Consider the following 18230-nt stretch of genomic DNA (forward strand, 5'->3'; position numbering starts at 1 on the left):
TCCTCTCTACCCTGAGGTACAGACTCCAAGTCGGCACATTTCACTCTTCCTAGTTATTTTGTTCCATTTTTCTTGTTGTTTCCATGTCTTTTAATTTTATCAAGCCCTATAGTTTTGCTGCCTCAGCTGGTGCTTTGTTTAACACATCTTTGTTTTAAAAATGACATATATGTGTGTGTGTGTGTATATATATATATATATATATATATATATATATATATATATATAAACTGAATCACTATACTGTACGCCAGAAACTAACACAACGTTGTAAATTGACTGTACTTCAATGATTTTTTTTAAATGACAGAAATTCAATTCCAACAAGCTCAAGCACAGAGAGAATTTGCAGACTTGTGTAACCCAAACAAGGAGGGCAGGAGCAGTGCTGGGATCAGTGATGACTGGTCCGGAGCCGGAAGTTCTCTGCACACTTCCTCCGGCTCTCCTGCGGGCTGCAGGGCAGCGCTCTGCCCTTCCAGGGGCTTTCCTCTCAGCAGCTCCAGGCTCGCGTGTTCATAGCTCTGCCATAGGATCGGGAAGGGCTTCTTTCTCAGTTAGAAAAATCCTTGAAAGTACCAGGTTGGCATCTTGGGTGACTGGGTCATCCCTGAGACCAAGAACAAAACTGGAAAAGCCCTTACAGATCCTCATCTCTGGGTGGCAGCCCTAAATAACAGGTGTCTGGTCCTGGAGAAAAGAGTGGATATTAACAGACAAACAATAGATGTCCTCTATAGACCAAGGTCAAATACATCCTGGCTCTGAATCCTACATCAGTCCCCCTCCAAGCCCTCTCCCTGTTGCTGGTCTTCTAGTCCAGAAGACTAGAGGTAATTCTACCTTGGTGTACTGATCAGGGTTCTTCAGAGAAACAGAACCAAAGAGAGAGAGAAAGAGAGAGAATATGAAGAGATCTGCTGCAAGAAATTGGCTCACACAGTTACAGAGGCTGAAGAACCTGTGATCTGTAGTCTGCAAACTGGAGACATAGGAGAACTGGTGGTATAGTCTGAGTCTGAGCTGAAGGCCTGGGAACCAGGGCAGCTGAATCCCAGGGCAGGAGGAGACTGATGTCCCAGTTCAGCAGTCAAGCAGAGAGAGAGAGAATTCCTGCTTCCTCTTCCCAGTTCGTTCTGTTCAGGCCTCAGTGGATAGACGATGCCCACCCACGTTGGGGAGGGCAATCTGTTTTACCGCGTCCACTGTTTCAAGTGCTAATCTCTCCCCCGAAACACCCTCACAGACGTGCTCAGAAGGAGTGTTTAGCGAAACATCAAGCAGACATATAACATTAACCATCACACTAAACAGCTTGGTTATGGAGATTTGGACCCCAGTGCAAAAAGCTTTTTGTGGGTAAAATGTGGTGGGAGTATCACCCCAAAAGGTAAAGACCCCAGTTCTTGTCATACCCAAAAGATAAATGTACAGTCAGGAGACAGTGCATTAGGTAGCAAAAGAGTTTAAAAGATTTATTTAAAAAAAGGAAAAGTGCACCCCAAGAACAGGAGGCGGGCCTGTCCACGGGAGGAAAAGCGGCCGTTTCTGTTTCCCCATTTTCTCTTATACCCTCGCTTAGAGGTGGTCTCTTGATTGATTGATGGCTCTTGGCCCTGGAATGCTTAGTCATGTTTGGCCCCTTTGCGGCTGTCCTTACCCATGGTGCACACAGAAAAACCCATGGGGCTGAGGGGAGCCTAAACTATAATACAATGAGGGGAGCCTAAATTATAATACAGTGTTAACTATAATACAATGAGCAGTGGTTCACGTCCGGTTAAGTCTTTTCTGCTACCGCGCAGTTGTGGCTGTCGGGTTCTAACTGGTTTCTTGCTGGCACTCGTTTAGAAAAAGTTAAGTCCCTTTATGCTGGAGGTGGACGTGATGGCATCTTCTGGACCATCCTCCCTCTCCTCCACCTACCTGCCCAGTGCCCCTACTTATCTCACTACCTAACAGAAGCATCTGTTAGAAACAAAGAGAAGGGAGAAGAGAACCAGATGACATCACAGTTTTTACCCCCCAGCTCAGCTGGCCTAGACCAAGTCTCCAACAACATTTTCACTGGCGCAAACACATCTTTGGCCTTTCATTACAGCAACAAGTGGCATTGGCCATGAAGAAAGGTGTGTTAGTGCTAGAGCAATGGTTTTCAAAGCTTTAAACACAGTCCCCTTTATTTATCACAAAGGAAGCAGCACGCAGAACCCCAACATGTAGAACAGACAGGAGCAGAGCTGCTGCGGTGCAAGCTTTCCTTGTGTCTCCCTCCCCAGGATCCCTGGTTTCCTCGGGACTCCATGACTTAACTGTAACAGCAGATGTGGGTTACGTTCTCTGTGATTTCCTTTGAAATGCCTCAGCGTCGACAATGTGATTTGCAGTGTGTGTGATTTAGATGTAACCTGTACCCAAGGATCGCTCTAACTGGGAATGCACATGCAGGGGTGCCACACACCAGAGGCAAGAACGCTGAGGTCTTGAGCCGTCAGCACCTCCAGCAGTCATCAGAAGCCAGCTGATGAGCATAATGGATAATAGAGATGCTTTTTGTTGGTAACACAAGTGATGGTCAAGAGAAGAGAATTAGATCAAATATTAAAGAGAGGCTCCCCTCTCACACGGTAAGAACAGGATACAAGAATCTAGCAAGTGAGGGGAGGGTATAGCTCAGTGGTAGAGCGCATGCTTAGCATGCACAAGGTCCTGGGTTCAATCCCTAGTACTTCCAGTAAAAAATAAATAAACAAATAAACTAATTACCTCTTCCTGCCTTCGAACAGTTAATCATTACATTAAAAAAGGGGTGGGGTGGGGTCCAGTAAGTGCTTACTTTTCACCCGGGCTTGCTTCCCGGACAACCCTGGGTGATGATGCTGATTCAGAGGATTCCTACTTGCCTGACTCTAACTAGTTGGTTAGCAGAAGTCAGCCTGTGGAATATTGTTGTTTGTTTCACATAAGTTTTCCATGAAACTAAAGGACTGTCAGAGCACCTAAAAGGACTCAGAGCTGGGTCTTCATTGAGATTACAGGATGTATTTTGTGATGGTTCCTCTGCTACTTGATAACACATGTGTGTAATATGAAGCAGAATTTAACCTGACCCTGTCTTAGGTGTAATCTAGTAGCAAGATTATGAAGGGGAAAGAGCAAACACCTCCATCTACCTAAGGTTAGAGCCAACTTTCGTGAGGCCCGAGACTTAGACATTTTGTGGGTCTTCTTTGAGAAAAAGCATTAAAAATTACAAACACAAAATTAGGTACAAAAGTAAATGTTTATACAGAATGAGAAAACGTCGGGGTGGGTGGGTGGATAAAGCTCAGTGGTAGAGTGTGTGCTCAACATGCATGAAGTCCTGGGTTCAATACCCAGTACATCCAAAAGAAAAAAAAAAAAGAATGGGAAAAGAAATTATAACACATTTTGAATTTTTAAAAGTTAACAAATGTTACAAAGATCCAAAAAACAACATGATATGTTTATTAATTCATGGCTGATACAAGTCTACCATATATATTCCTACATTTTGGAGCTGTTTATTCTTGGATGGTCTCTTTATGTTACAACTATTCTGTAATATTTTCTGTAGAGAGAATAAAATAATTCAGTCCTTCCTCTAACTTGGTTGATCAAAAAATTTTATGTTCTTTTTATTCTATCTATTCTTTTATTGAACTATAGTTGACATAGACTATTGTATTAATTTCTGGTGTACAGCATAGTGAATCAGTCACAATATACATATATATATTCTTTAAAAATTTTTTCCATCTATTTTTTTAATTGCAGTACAGTCAATTTACAATGTTGTATTAATTTCTGGTGTACAGCATAGTGATTCAGTTAAACAAATTATATATTCCTTTTCATATTCTTTTTCATTACAAGTTTTGAGTTCCCTGTGCTATACAGTAGGACCTTGCTGTTTATCTGTTTTAAATATAGCAGTTAGTATCTGCAAATCCTGAACTCCCAGTTTATCCCTCCTCATCCCCTTTCTTCACTGGCAACCATGTTTGTTTTCTATGTCTTTGAATCTGTTTCCGTTTTGTAAATAAGTTTATTTGTGTCCTTTTATAAGATTCCATATGTAAGTGATATCATATGGTATTTTTCTTTCTCTTTCTGGCTTATTTCACTTAGTGTGATGATCTCCAGGTCCATCCATGTGCTTCAGATGACATTATTTCATTCTTTTTTATGGCTGAGTAGTATTCAATTGTATGTATAAATATACCACAACTCTTTATCTACTCATTTGTCAATGGACATTTAGTTTGCTTCCATATCTTGGCTATTGTAAATAGTGCTATTATGAACATTGTGGTGCATGTGTCTTTTCAAATTAGAATTTCCTCTGGATATATGCCCAGGAGTGGGACTGCTGGATCATAGGTAACTCTATTTTTAGTTTTTGGAGGAATCTCCATACCAGTTTCCATAATAGTTTCACCAAACGACATACCCACCAGCAGTGTAGGAGGGTTCCCTTTTCTCCACAGCCTCTCCAGCATTTGTTGTTTGTGGGCTTTTTAATTATGGCCATTCTGACTGGTGTGAGATGATACCTCATTGTGGTTTTGATTTGCATTTCTCTAATAATTAGTGATATTGAACATCTTTTCACATACTTTTGGTCATCTGGATGTCTTCTTTGGAGAAATGTTTATTTAGGTCTTCTGCTCTGGTTTTAATTGTTTTTTTGTTATTGAGTTGTACTAACGGTTTGTATAATCTGGATTTAAGGCCTTGTCAGCCACATCATTTGCAAATAAAATACTGTGTTCTTAATTTTTAAAATTCATCCAATAAGTAACTTCAATGGGTATTTACTATAGTTCTTCCACAGGACTTGTGCCCTATAAATAAGGAATTCTAGTCAATTTGATTTTGCATAATCTCTTCAAAAAAGAAAAAAAGTATGGAATGTGTATAATTATATAGATTGTATATAGAGAGTATTTCTGACAGAATTTCCTTTACTAAAAATTAATGAGAACTGGATCCTCCAATTGCAACTTTCTATGTCTTGATTGGAAGAATTTTTTTTGTGGATTAGCTCTTGGCTTTACACTATTAACATCTTGTTTCTCTTCCTCTCTATCCTCTCCCACACCCTGTGCTGGGTGCCATAGAACATGTTCCATCTCAGTAGCCTCTCTGGTCCTCCGTATCTCTATCACATCAATGTATAAATTTGCCCAATAAGTGGTAAGACTGTCCTGCACAGGACAGATAGGAATAAGTATACATGGAAATGTCTACAAACCACATAAATACATACCACCAAACCCAAACTAAATGTATCACCAATTCAAATTTCCTTAGCTAGATCCCCCAAATGCCACTCAATGCCACCTGGTAAAATACCTAGGAATAAACCTACCTAAGGAGACAAAGAAACTGTACTCCAAAGAGTGTAAGACACTGATGAAAGAAATCGAAGACAACACAACAGATGGCAAGATATACCATGTTCTTGGATTGGAAGAATCAATATTGTCAAAACGGCCGTACTACCCAAGGCAATATACAGATTCAGTGCAATCCCTATAAAATTACTAATGATACTTTTCACAGAACTGGAACAAAAAATTTTAAAATTTGTATGGAAATACAAAAGAGCCTGAATCTGAATAGCCAAAATAACCTTAGAAAGAATGGAGCTGGAGGAATCTGGCTCCCTGTCTTCAAACTATACTATAAAGCTACAGTAATCAAAACAGTGTGGTACTGGCACAAAAACAGACACATAAATCAATGGAACAGGGTAGAAAGTCTGGAAATAAACCCATGCACTTATGGCCAATTAATCTATGACAAAGAAGGCAAGACTATACAATGGAGAAAAAGTCTCTTCAATAAGTTGTGCTGGGAAAACTTGGCAGCTACTTGTAAAAGAATGAAATTAGAATATTCTCTAACACTATACATAAAAATAAACTCAAAATGAACAAGTTTGTACTGTATAACACAGGGAACTATATTCAATATCTTGTAGTAACTTACAGTGAAAAAGAATATGAAAACAAATATATGTATGTTCATATATGACTGAAACATTATGCTGTACACCAGAAATTGACACAACATTGTAAACTGACTATACTTCAGTAAATGTATATATATATATATACAAAAAAAAAAAAAACCTCAAGATGGATTAAAGACCTAAATGTAAGACCAGATACTATAAAACTCCTAGAGGAAAACAGGCAGAACGCTCTTTGACATAAATTGCTGCAATATTTTTTTTCCGAATCAGCTCCTAGAGTAATGGAAATAAAAGCAAAAATAAACAAGTGGGACCTAATTAAACTTAAAAGCTTTTGCACAGCAAAGGAAGCCATAAACAAAATGAAAAGACAACCTATGGAATGGGAGAAAAATATTTGCAAATGACATGACAAACAAGGGACTGATTTCCAAAATATACAGTTCACAGAGCTTAATATCAAAAAAACAAACAACCCAATCAAAACCTGCGCAAAAGACATAAACAGACATTTCTCCAGACAAGACACCCAGATGGCCAACAGGCACATGAAAAGACGCTCAATATGGCTAACTATTAGAGAAATGCACGTCAAAACTACAATGAGGTATCACTTCACACCAGTCAGGATGGCCATCGTTAAAAAGTCTACTAATAATAAATGCTGCAGAGGGTGTGGAGAAGAAGGAACAGTTTTATACCGTTGATGGGAATGCAAATTGGTACAGCCACTATGGAAAACAGTATGGAAATTCCTTAAAAAACTAAAAACAGACTTACCATATGATTCAGCAATTCCACTCCTGGGTATATATCTGAAGAAAACTATAATTCAAAAAGATACATGCACCCCAATGTTCATAGCAGCACTATTTACAATAGCCGAGACATGGAAACAACCTAAAGAACCATCAATAGAAGACTGGATAAAGAAGATATGGTGTGTATGTATATATATATATATATATATACACAATGGGATATTACTCAGCCATAAAAAAGAAAGAAATGATGCCATTTGTAGCAACATGGATAGACCTAGAGATTATCATATTAAACGAAGTAAGTCAGACAGAGAAAGGCAAATATCATGATATCACTTATCTGTGGAATCTAGGAGAAAAAATACAAATTCTATTTACAAACCAAAAACAGACTCATGGACATAGGAGACAAACTATGGTTACCAAAGGAGAAAGGGAAGGGGAGGAGTAAAGTAGGAGTTTAGGATTAACAGACACACATTACTATATATAAAATAGATAAACAACGAGGACTTACTGAGTAACACAAGGAACTATATTCGATTTCTTGTAATAACATATAATGGAAAATAATCTGAAGAGAAAAAATATGTATGTATGTATATGTACCATTAAATCGCTTTGCTGTACACCTGAAGCTAACGTAAATCAACTACACTTCAATAAAAAATAAAATTAAAAAAAAGTTACTAGACGTGCCCCAAACAAGAACACAACGCATAATGAAGAGAAAAGTCAGTCAACAGAAGTGGATCTAGAAATAACAAAGATAGAATTAGCAAACAAGGACCTTAAAACAACCAGTATAACTACGTTTAAGGAATTAACGGAAAACATGAACACAATGAAGAGGTAACTGGAAATTATAAAATAAAAATAAATAAATCTTCTAGAGCTTAAAAAAACAAAAACCCAATATCTGAAATTAAAAAAACCCATTATACAGGCTTAACATGAGATTGCATATTACAGAAGAAAAGATCAGCGATCTTGAAGAAAGAAACAGAAAATATCCAAATTAAAGCACATAGGGAGAAAAAAACTGAAAAAAACAAATCAACAGAAAAACACAAAAACAAATATCAGTAATGAAAGAACATCATTACAAATCTTCCAGACATTTACAAAACAACAATAGAATATTATGAACCAGTTTATGCCAATAAATGCAATAATCTAGTTAAAATGGACAATTTCTTCAAAAACTCAAATAACTAAAACAGACACAAGAAAAAACAGGAAAGCCAAATGGACTTATATATATTTTAAAAGTGGATTCAAAATTTAAAATCTTTTGACAAAGCCAACTTCAGGCCTAGGTGGATTAAATAGTGATTTCTATCAAAACCCAAAGGAAGAAAAAGTGCAAGTCTTAAACAAAATCTATCAGAAAATAAAGAAAGAAACACTTCCCAACTCATTTTATGAGGTCACCATTACTCTGATATCAAAACCAGACAAAGACTTCAAAACAAAATTACAGACCAACATCCCTCATGAACATAGACTTAATCCTTAAAATAGTAGCAAATAAAATCCAGGAATATAAATTAAATAATAATACATTATGACTGAATGGGTTAATTAACCTTTGAAAATCAATCAATATAATTTACCACATTAACAGAATAAAGGTGAAAAATCATGTAATCATTCAAATCAATGTAGAAAAATCATGTGATGAAATTCAATGCCCAGTTGCAATTAAAAAAAAAAAACCCTCAGCAAACTAGGAATTAAAGAACTACCCCAACCTAATAAAGGAATCTACCACAAACCTGAGCAAACACTACAATTTAATACTGAAAGACATTACTTTCCCAGTAATAATGAGATCAGGGCAGAATGTTTACCCTCTTCTACTCATCCGTGTGTAGGAGTCCCAGCCGGTGAAGGAGCACATGAAAAAATAAACAAGTAAGACATGAAACAAGAAACAAAGACCTACAGACTGAGAAAAACAAAAGTTAAACTTTTTTATTCACAGAGGACATAATTGTGTACCTGAAAAAAATGCCAACAGATCTGCAAAAAATCTCCCACACAAATAAATGAGTTTGTGTGGTTGTAGAATACAATATCAGTATACAAGATAAATTGAACATATTTCTGTATGCTAGCAACAAACGTGGAAAATAAAATTTTATATAGAATTTTCAATAGCACCAAAAATATAAAATACTTAAGAATGAATTTAATCAAGCATGTGTAGGACCTGCTCACTAAAAACTACCAAAAACTGCTCTCAGCAGCACCAGGGGCAGCAAAAACACCAGCTCTGAGTCCCCCATCTGGCTCCCACAACCTACCTCCCAGCTCCTCAGAGGAACCCAGGGCTGCTGACCTCAGGCTCTGGGAACAACTCCTGGCGTCACTACCTGTAAATCCCCCCAGCTCCCCCACGCCCAACTTCAGAGAGGCCAAGGCAGCTGGCGCCCTGCTCAACGGACCAGCATCCAGCACCGCCCTGGGGATCAAGGCCCAAGTCTTTGAGCTCTTTGAAGTCCATGGAAGAGCCAGCAGCCTTCAGCACTGAGGACTCCGTGCCAGGGCTGCACCTGACTGAGCAGCACCGTGGCCGTTACATCAACCCCTCGGCCCCACATCCCCTGCAGCTGTCAGAGCTGAACACGCTGCTGTCGCTGGGTGTGTGGGTGTGTGTTCTCTGGGGTCTGTGGCCCTCACCAAGGAGAGCTCTACCAGCAGGCCATGGAAGGCACCTCCTGGCGTCACCTGCCCCATCCCTCAGACTCCACGCATATGCAGCAGTACCTCCCCAGGAGCCCCCATCTGAATCCCCTGTCACCAGCACACGCTGCCTTGGCACCCGGACAACAGAGTTCTACCAGCACCTGTGGTTGGAGACGCTCTGCTTCCTCCTCTTCTATATAGAGGGCACTAAGGCACAGTAACTGGCAGCCAAAGCCCTTAAGAAGTGGTGGCAATTCCACACTAAATACATGCTGTGGTTCCAAGGGCACGAGGAGCCTGAGACCAACACAGAGGAGTTCGGGTAGCGCACCTGCGTCTATTTTGACAAGAAGTGGGGACTGAAAAATAAGGAAGGCTTCACCTCTGAGTACCCAGGCCCCTCCCTGCCACGCCCATCCTTCTGCCCAGGTCGGGTCCCTGTCCTGGAAGACTGAGGGGCGGCCCCAGGCCATGGGACATCCCCCTCCCTTGGAAAGCAGGGAGGGCCCTGAAGTTTTCCCATCCTGATGGCCCAGGGCCCAGGGCCCAGGGCTGCCCCGCGCCCCCTCCCCAGTGAGAGCCTTTTTTTTGTAAACCTATTTTCATTGTGGAAAATATTTATGAATAAAAACATTTATATTAAAAAACAGGAAAGATATACCATGATTGTGAATTGGAAGACTTAGTATTGTTAAGTTGTCAGTGCTCCACAAATTGATTCAATACGATCCTCATCAAAATCTGAGCAGATTTTTTAGCAATTGTCATTCTAAACCTAAAATTTATATGGAAATGCAAAGAAACTGTATTAGCCAAGACAACTTTGAAGAAGAAATTCAAAATTGGAAGACTTAAACTACCTGATTCCAAGACTTGTTTTAAAGCTGTAGTAATCAAGATGTATTCTGTGGCTGCTTTCTCACTATAATGACAAAGTTGAGTAGTTGCGACAGGGATCAAGTGGCCCACAAAGCCTACAAGTTTACCATCTGGCCTTTGCAGAGTTTTCTGACCCCTGTGATAAACGATGCTTATGTATGAGACATACTCTTATGTACAATTTCTGGCCCAATGTGTATTATTCCACCACTTTCTCTGCTACTCACTATAGCATATTAGAATGCAAGTTAGTGAACATAATTTTAGAAATAATATTTAATCCCATCTAATATATTTAAAAATATAAATTATTCATAAATTAAGACGTATAATTAATAGTAGATTGTTTGCAATATCCCTTACAACAGCTCACAAAGTCATGGATAAAAACTGCCCCTACCAGGCTGAAAATAATTGCACGTTAGATTTGTATTGTGTGTAAATATGCTAATTAGGCATAGTACTATTAGGCACATTATAAAATTTATAAATGAAGAGGCCGACTGGCAAATGCATCTGTTAGAGCCTGCTATAGGTGTTTAGGAAAAGCAGACCAATGAGACAGCGGGATGAATAGGTACAAACTGGCGATGGATTGGGTGTAGGTAGTGAAGACAAGCATTGAAAAAAGTAATTCCGAGGGTTCTTGTGAGTCTGGGTTTTTAGACATAGTTGCTTTTGACCTCGTGGGAAAATTGTGAAGAGATATTTATTTAGATGTCAAGAGCAGAAAGACTATGAATTCAATTTGCAACTGCTTAAAGCAATGCGTTTCAGATTATTGAATTCACCAGGTCATCTTACTGGAATGTAGCTTGATTCAGTAGTGTTGGGACAAGTCCCAAGTTCCTGCAGTTCCTAGGAGTTTTCAGGTGACTCAGACATGGCTGATTCAGGGACCCCGCTTCGAACTAACAGAGATTTAAATGTCGATTTCTTCTGGAAGATCAGGGGAAGCTTGTGACAGGGCGTGGTTTTTATGCAAGAAAGGAAGGTGTCTATTGGTCTCCTCTAGAAGCAAGCTTGCAAAGGGCCTGCAATCTTGAGGGGATCTTTAATGTAGAGAAGAGGAGGATCCAGGGAAATCAATGAGAAAAAAAAAAAAGAGCTGTCAGGAAAAAAAAAAAAAGGAGAAACAGGAGAATTTACAGTCATTAAGGAATCCTGTGGAATACTGAGTTTCAAGGAGGTCAGTGGAATTCCAATACGTAATTCATTCACCACAGTATCTTCCCTGTCCCTTTTCCAGTTGCCTCTTGGCTGTAGTAGATGGTTATTAGATTGTCTGCCCATAGCCTACCCATTCCTTTTGCTGGAAAGGCCTCTCCTTATCAACACGAGGCCCACAAGAACTGCCATGTTTTTATTTTATATAGCCCCATGCCCCCTCCCATAGTGGGTTAGTCCAGGTGTGAACACCTGATCCCAGGCGGGCCAATCATAGTTCTTCCCTGGAATAACTTGAAATAAGATTTGATCGTAGCAAAATTGTTGGGCACAGAATAGTTTCTACAGCGGTCAGAGGTGTTAGGTACAGAATCTGGTAGTTGTCGCAGCCGTGTTAGACACAGCGCAGAGAAACATCACAGACAGGTGAAGGAGGAGAGCCCTGGCAGTGTGCCAGCTGTTCCAGCTGTTCCCAGGCCCAGCTCCAGCCCTCCTTTCCCATAATTTGGCTCTTCACACTCCCTTCTGTAACCCAGAAAATTCCCCTATTGCCTCAGATAGTTTGAGTCAGTTGCAGCAGAATTCTGACTAAGGCCCAGCCAACCTTTCCCCAGCACATTTCCTCATGTTCCTCCTCCCTGGGGCCTCTGCACCCTATTGACCGTCACTTTCCCCAGGTGCTTCCCCAGGATGACACCAGGCCAGAAGCAGCTGCTGGACAAGGACCATAAACCCCAGCGCTGGGCTCGGTGGATGTTACTGTGTCACTGAGCACCAGTGTACCGAATCCACGTGTTCATGGCAACAGCCAGAAGAGCCCACAAAAGGCTCGTCTTCAACACACTGGAGCCTCTCCTGGCAGATTGCTAAGGCCCTGGGGCAGAGCTTAATGTGCATGACTATTTGCGATGCGCAATTTCCTTTTCACCTCATTTCGACTAAATTAAATTCATTTTGGAATTCTCAAAGCTATTGCCTGTTGACTTCTACCCACCCTCTCCTTATTTCACTTTCTAGGTACACTTTCCCCCAAACTGAAAGCCACTCCCATCTCTAGTTTCCTGGGTGCCTTAGATCCCTGGGGAGATTCTATCCCTCCACAGTTTGTTAGGGTTCATGGAGTAAGTTAACTCCTCACTGCTGGGAAAATAAAATAAATAAAATAAAACCAAACCTGCTGTTCTGCAAAAAGGCAAATATCGTTAGTACTTCCCACTCCCTCTCCCACCTCCAGCACACACACAAACACACACACACACAGACACACACACACAAACACACACCCACAGACACACACACACAGACACACACACACCAGGCCTGGCTGAGAGCAAGAAGCGCACCTCCCAACACCCCTCCTGCAGGCAGAAACGCTGGCATTCGTAAGCTGTCACTCTGAGGAAGACAGCAGCTGTGTTATTCTATGATTTATAGAACAGATTTGCATTTCCTTGCCTTTGAAGCTCGCCTATAATCTGCCACATAAATATTTGAAAGACAGGATGGTGGAAACAGACCTAAGCAGCTTAATCGAACACTTGGCAGGTAGAGGACTTGGGCTCGTGTTCATTTCCAACGCCCCCATGCCCCGGGGCCTCTTGGTGTGTGTGTACAAAATTGAAATTCAATGTTTAAACCCAATCCTACAGTCAAAAATCCCACTTGAAGGAAAAGCCAGAAGAATGCCCGTTGGAAAACAGGTTTCATCTCATGTCTGGTCTCTTGGGCCAGAAGCCTGTTTGGCTTCCTTAAACTCTGCTCCAGGAAGCGGGGAACACAGAGTGCAAGCATCTCAGCCACGCTAGGAGGCCCACGGGTGCAAAGTGGGTGCTCTGAGCTCCCCCCCACAGTAGCCTTGTACTCATGAAGAGGCGGCTTCCCCAGGGAGTAAGATCAATCACCCCAAGACTAATCAAGGCTTTGGCTGTGTAGGGAGCCAGAATTCCCCAGCCCAGGAGCAGGGAAGCCTCAGAATTTCCGTGCCTCCTCCCCCAGGCAGGCTCTTCCAAAATAGGGTACAGAGCACAGTTTCTAGATTTATTATAGGTTCCTATTAGGTGGCTAGAGTCAGAAGCTCTAAGTCCTGTGGTAATAAACAATAATTGTAATTTGTTTAACTAATTGTTAGAGCAGAAAATACACACTTTTCTTTTCACAGGAATCCTATTAATACTACAGAATAAGTAGAAAGCAGGAAATTGTGCCCTAATCTGGTTCAATAAATACATGTGGGTGCTCCTATGTGTACTAGAAGAAGGAACATCAAAGGTGGTCTCCATCCTCAAGATAGACAGCAGTGCCACTTGTGGCTGGGCCCCTTATCAGATGTCATACGAGGGTGGAGGAGGGGTGAAGGAGGAGGCGCTCAAAGCTAAAAGGGCTTTTGTAAAACTCTGCGTGGGAGAGGGCGGAAAATCCAGTAAACAGAGACTCAGACTGAAAGTTAGGAGACCTGGTTAGCCCCATCCTGCCATGAGTTCTGTCCTGAGTCCCATGTCCTGAGTCCAGCCACTTTCCCTCTCTAGACCTCTGTGGGCTCATCTGCAGAATGAGGCCACTGATCCCAGGGGCCCCCACCCTCCCTTTGCTGTTAACATTCTAGAGCAGGCTGGACTAGGGGCAAGATTCAGATATGTCTGGATGGTGGACTGACATCTCCCCCACTTCCCACCCAGATTTCTGGAGCTCTACAGAAAGAACCCCACTGTATTGACCACTGGGGTTGTCTGTAGACTTGGGACAGAGAGAGGAAGGAGGCGGGGGAACTGGTGACAAAAGCCAAATGTGCAGGTCCTAGGAGACGGCTGAACCTCAAGGAGAAAGGAGCCTGGCAGACTGAGCAGCACAAGTCAGGAGGAAGCAGTGGTCCTGGGGCTGGCGTGGGGGCCAGCAGACAGCTGGGGTGTCTCATGAGCCTTCCAGGCCCCGGTGCCCAGCGACCCTGTCCTAGGGCCCTGTAGTATTGTCACACTGGGGGCAGGGAGTTGTTCTTACACTCCCAAGCCGACTGCCAAGAACCAAAGGTCCAGGAAGGTGAAGCAACTTGCACTGTGGGTGAGACATCCCCCGGACTCCCAGAGAAGCTATGGGTAGGAGACACACTGAGCAGGTTGGTGTCCTAGGGCAGTGAGCCAGTGACAAGCCACTGATGTTAACGTGGCCTCATTTGGACACTCTGTGAGCCTAAACTAGTTAAGAAGGAAAGCAAGATTTAACATGGATCTGGGGAGGTGGCTGCCTGGGAGAGGGAGGAAAAGAGACCAGTCTCCCGAGGAAGCCCAGTGAGCACACCTGCTGTCACGGTGGGCAAGGGGGAGGAGGATCTCACAGCTCTCGGGCCTGGCCAGGCTATGATGGGCATACTGGCTTGAACCTCCCGGGAGAGGCTGTCACTGTAGGCAAGAGGAGGACAGAAAGAGGAAGGACCAGCCTCTGAGATGGAATGAGATCTGGGGACCCAGTCTATCCATCAGTCCTCACGCCCACCCAGAAAGTGGGCTACGGGAAGGTGGGAGAGAGTCCTACACCAGCAGGCCCCGCCCCCTCGCATCCCTCAGGGCTGCCAGCGCTGCCCCACCTCCTCGTGAAGGAGCCGCTGGGCCCGCCCTGCCACCATGGGGGAGCTGTGAGGCCTGTGAGACCACGGGGGAAGCAGAAAGACACACACAGAAGGCAGTTCCATGGTTACCTGGCGTCTGCCTGTCCATACCTTGAGGTGGATGTGGCCGAGGAAATCCTGGCTACACAAATTAGGCAGAAGCCTTTGACCCCACGTGTGGGTCCGTCATCAGAATCATGGTGGCTTTTCCCACATGCTGAGTCCACAGCTGACCCTATTGTCCTGTGGCCTCAGCAGTTGTACCTCTGACCTGGGTGAGGCTGCAAGTCTGGGCAGGAGAGGCTTTGGGAAGCCGGAGTTGCTGCCAATGATTTGTTTCCAGCCTGGGGTGGGAGCCAGGCTGGGTTCCAGGAGCAACGTTCAATCAGTCATTAGGCACCGACTTTGCCCCAGCCCCACAGTCACCTCATCCTGCCTCAGGGCCTTTGCACTTGTTGTCTCTCTCCCTGAAGTACTTTTCCTCCTGATCCTCTCCTGATGTGTGCTCCCTGTTTCATCAAATGTCACCTTCTCATAGAGGCCTTCCCTGACCATCCAGGCTAGTGTAGCCCCCGTTCACTCTCTGCTATACTGCCCTGTTTATTTCCTTGTTGACACTTATCGACAATCTAATTCCCTTGTTTATCTGTTTACATGTTCACCTTCCCAGAATGTTAGTTCCTTTGGGGGAGGGGTCTTTGGTTTCTGGTTCACAACCATCCACGGCTCCCAGCACCGGGCCTGGTGCACAGCAGGCACTTAACAAGTATCTGGTGAATGAATAAAGGAACGGATGAATGAACACCACTGCAGCCAGCTCTGTGGCGGGTTATCCCTGATAACCTTACCCCCGGGCTTCTCCCCTCTTAACAGAACCTCAGTTCTGTTTGGCAGCCCGTCCTGCTCACTAGTTTCACTGAGCTGTTACAGTGTCCCTTTCCCCGTGCTAGTTACTCACTTCAAAAAAGACTCGTGAGGTGACTCTGGCCAGAACCATGAGCAGAAGTCTACTGAGTGGCAATTGGAGGTTCTAAAAGAGGTTTTCCCTTCATAAAAAGGGAAACAGATACAGCCATTTGATCTGGATGCGATGCCTGGTGTTGCTGAAGAATCTGGGTCCTCGGTGACATCACTGAAGAGCAGTACTTCTTGTTCTCGGGCATAATTAATGCTCTCATTTTTAAGCCATTGTGAGCAGCAGCTTTTGTGAATTGCTGCCAAAGGCTTTTGAGCCATTGAGACGGTGGCATATTGCTATCCCTTAGTCCTAGTGGCAGCCACTGACCTGGAGCCTGGGCTTTTGTCCCCTAGGTGTAGTGGCAGGTGAACATGAATTAAAGAACTGGTTCCTTCCTTACTTCATCTGTACATCCAACAAACTTCCTTGAAAACCTCTGTACCACACTAGAAGGAGAGAGGTAAGGTCCTGGCCCTGAAGGAGCCCAGAGCCCATGGGAGAAAGACGTGTGAAGAGAGATTCGTGCTTCTGCAACAGGGGTACATGAGGTGCCACACAGAGCTGAGAGCAGGAGGAGGAAGGGTCTGAAAACGGGAGGTGGCAGGGTGACTGCAAAAGAGGCTGTATGTGAGCTGAGTCCTTTACAAAAAGCAGAAGTTGCCCAGATGGACAAGCTCACCAAGAGTCAATCAGGCAGAGGGAGGAATAACATCTCAGGTTCCAGAAAAGTAAAAGAGTAAGCGGGACCCCCTTTTAAACACCTACCATGAGCCAGGCACTGTGCTAGGTGATGTAACATACATTTCCCCGTTCTCATCCTTTGGATATGCGTGCGAGGTAAATGCTATTAACCCATTTCATAATATGAAAACTGAGGCTCCCAGTAGTTGTGACCTGCCCAGGGTCCTGCAGCCAGAAAGCGGCAGAGTCAGGCTTTGAACACGGACCATCTGGCTCCCGATCTCATAGTCTTTCTCTCACCCCAGCATTCCTCCTTGGGAACTGGACCCTACAAGACAAACTTGGAGCCCGACCCAGTGACCCACATGTGAAAGAGCCACAGCTCCGCTAGCAGGAGGGAGAAGTGAGAGACTGTTGGCAGAAGGTGTGCTCTGGGCGGGGTTGCGGTGAGGTGGGTGGTTGATGGAGACAGTGGGCAGAGAAGGGAGAATGTGGGTGACCTGGAAATGCCAATCTCTCTTATTCTGGGTTTATTTTAAGTTGAATGACTGTACTCCGGGTTGCCATTGCCTAATCATTTCCATTTAAATCTCCCTTACAGCTAAATCTTATGCTAAAAATTTACCGGCCCACAAATTTTTGTTAACCAGCCTGCTACGAATACGATACAGATGGCCAAATAAATAAAACCCATCGGTAGTTATGACAAGCCTCCCTGAAATGGTAAGTGGCCTTGGGCTTCTGGGATGTGGCTTCGAGAAGACTGACTAAAATAATGAACAGGAAGATGAAACAAACATTAGGTCTCCGGGCATTGTGTGGCCCTGCCAAGCTGGCAACCCAGCTTCTGCAGACACCCTTAGTTGGCAAGCTCTCTTTTTCATGAAACACAGGGTATGACAGACACCCATCATCATAATAAAATAACCTCACGAGCTAATTTCCCGAGGCTTCGGTCTCGGCAGGGAAGGATATAATATAGCAAGCCAGCAGAAGCCAACCAAGTGGTGATACAGTAGTTCTGTTTTACATTACATTAAATGTTACTATTTCTGAAGGGAATGTCTGTGGAGCACTGGTGTTACCCATAGCAACCAGCTAATAAATTGTAACTTACACTGCCTCAGCTTATTGTAGGGGTGGAGAACAGCAGGGGGAAAAAAAAGACCAAAATTAAAAAAAAAAAAGGCAAATGCTGGCAAAAATGCCACATTTTCCCCGCTCTCACCACCTCCCCTACACACAAGTGCACGCGCGTGCGCGTGCATGCACACACACACTACCACAGATGCGGGCTGCATCAGCATTCTCTAGCAAAATTACTTAAGGTGAAGTGGGACAATTAGCAGCCAAGGGTTTAAAATTCTTGACCTTCGTATTTATATAGATGGTGCCTCTTTTAAAGCTCAGAAGATATGCTTTAAATGTTTCTGACTCTGGGCGCTGCCCTTTACAAGGATGACCACGGGCATCTGCTCACAGCCTCTG

At 43.3% G+C, this 18230-nt stretch overlaps 1 long non-coding RNA gene across 1 annotated transcript in view; it reads left to right on the plus strand.

Annotated features, from left to right (window-relative positions):
• LOC140698239 (uncharacterized) overlaps positions 1–17439 on the plus strand; it is a 102563-nt gene extending 85124 nt beyond the window's left edge. Inside the window, exons 5-6 of the long non-coding RNA XR_012075875.1 lie at positions 17048–17166; positions 17344–17439. This is a non-coding gene — a long non-coding RNA (uncharacterized lncRNA). The remainder of the gene's footprint in view (positions 1–17047; positions 17167–17343) is intronic.
• The last annotated feature ends 791 nt before the right edge of the window (positions 17440–18230 follow it).

This window comes from Vicugna pacos, chromosome 9, assembly GCF_048564905.1.
Source record: "Vicugna pacos chromosome 9, VicPac4, whole genome shotgun sequence".
Taxonomy (NCBI): Eukaryota; Metazoa; Chordata; class Mammalia; order Artiodactyla; family Camelidae; genus Vicugna; species Vicugna pacos.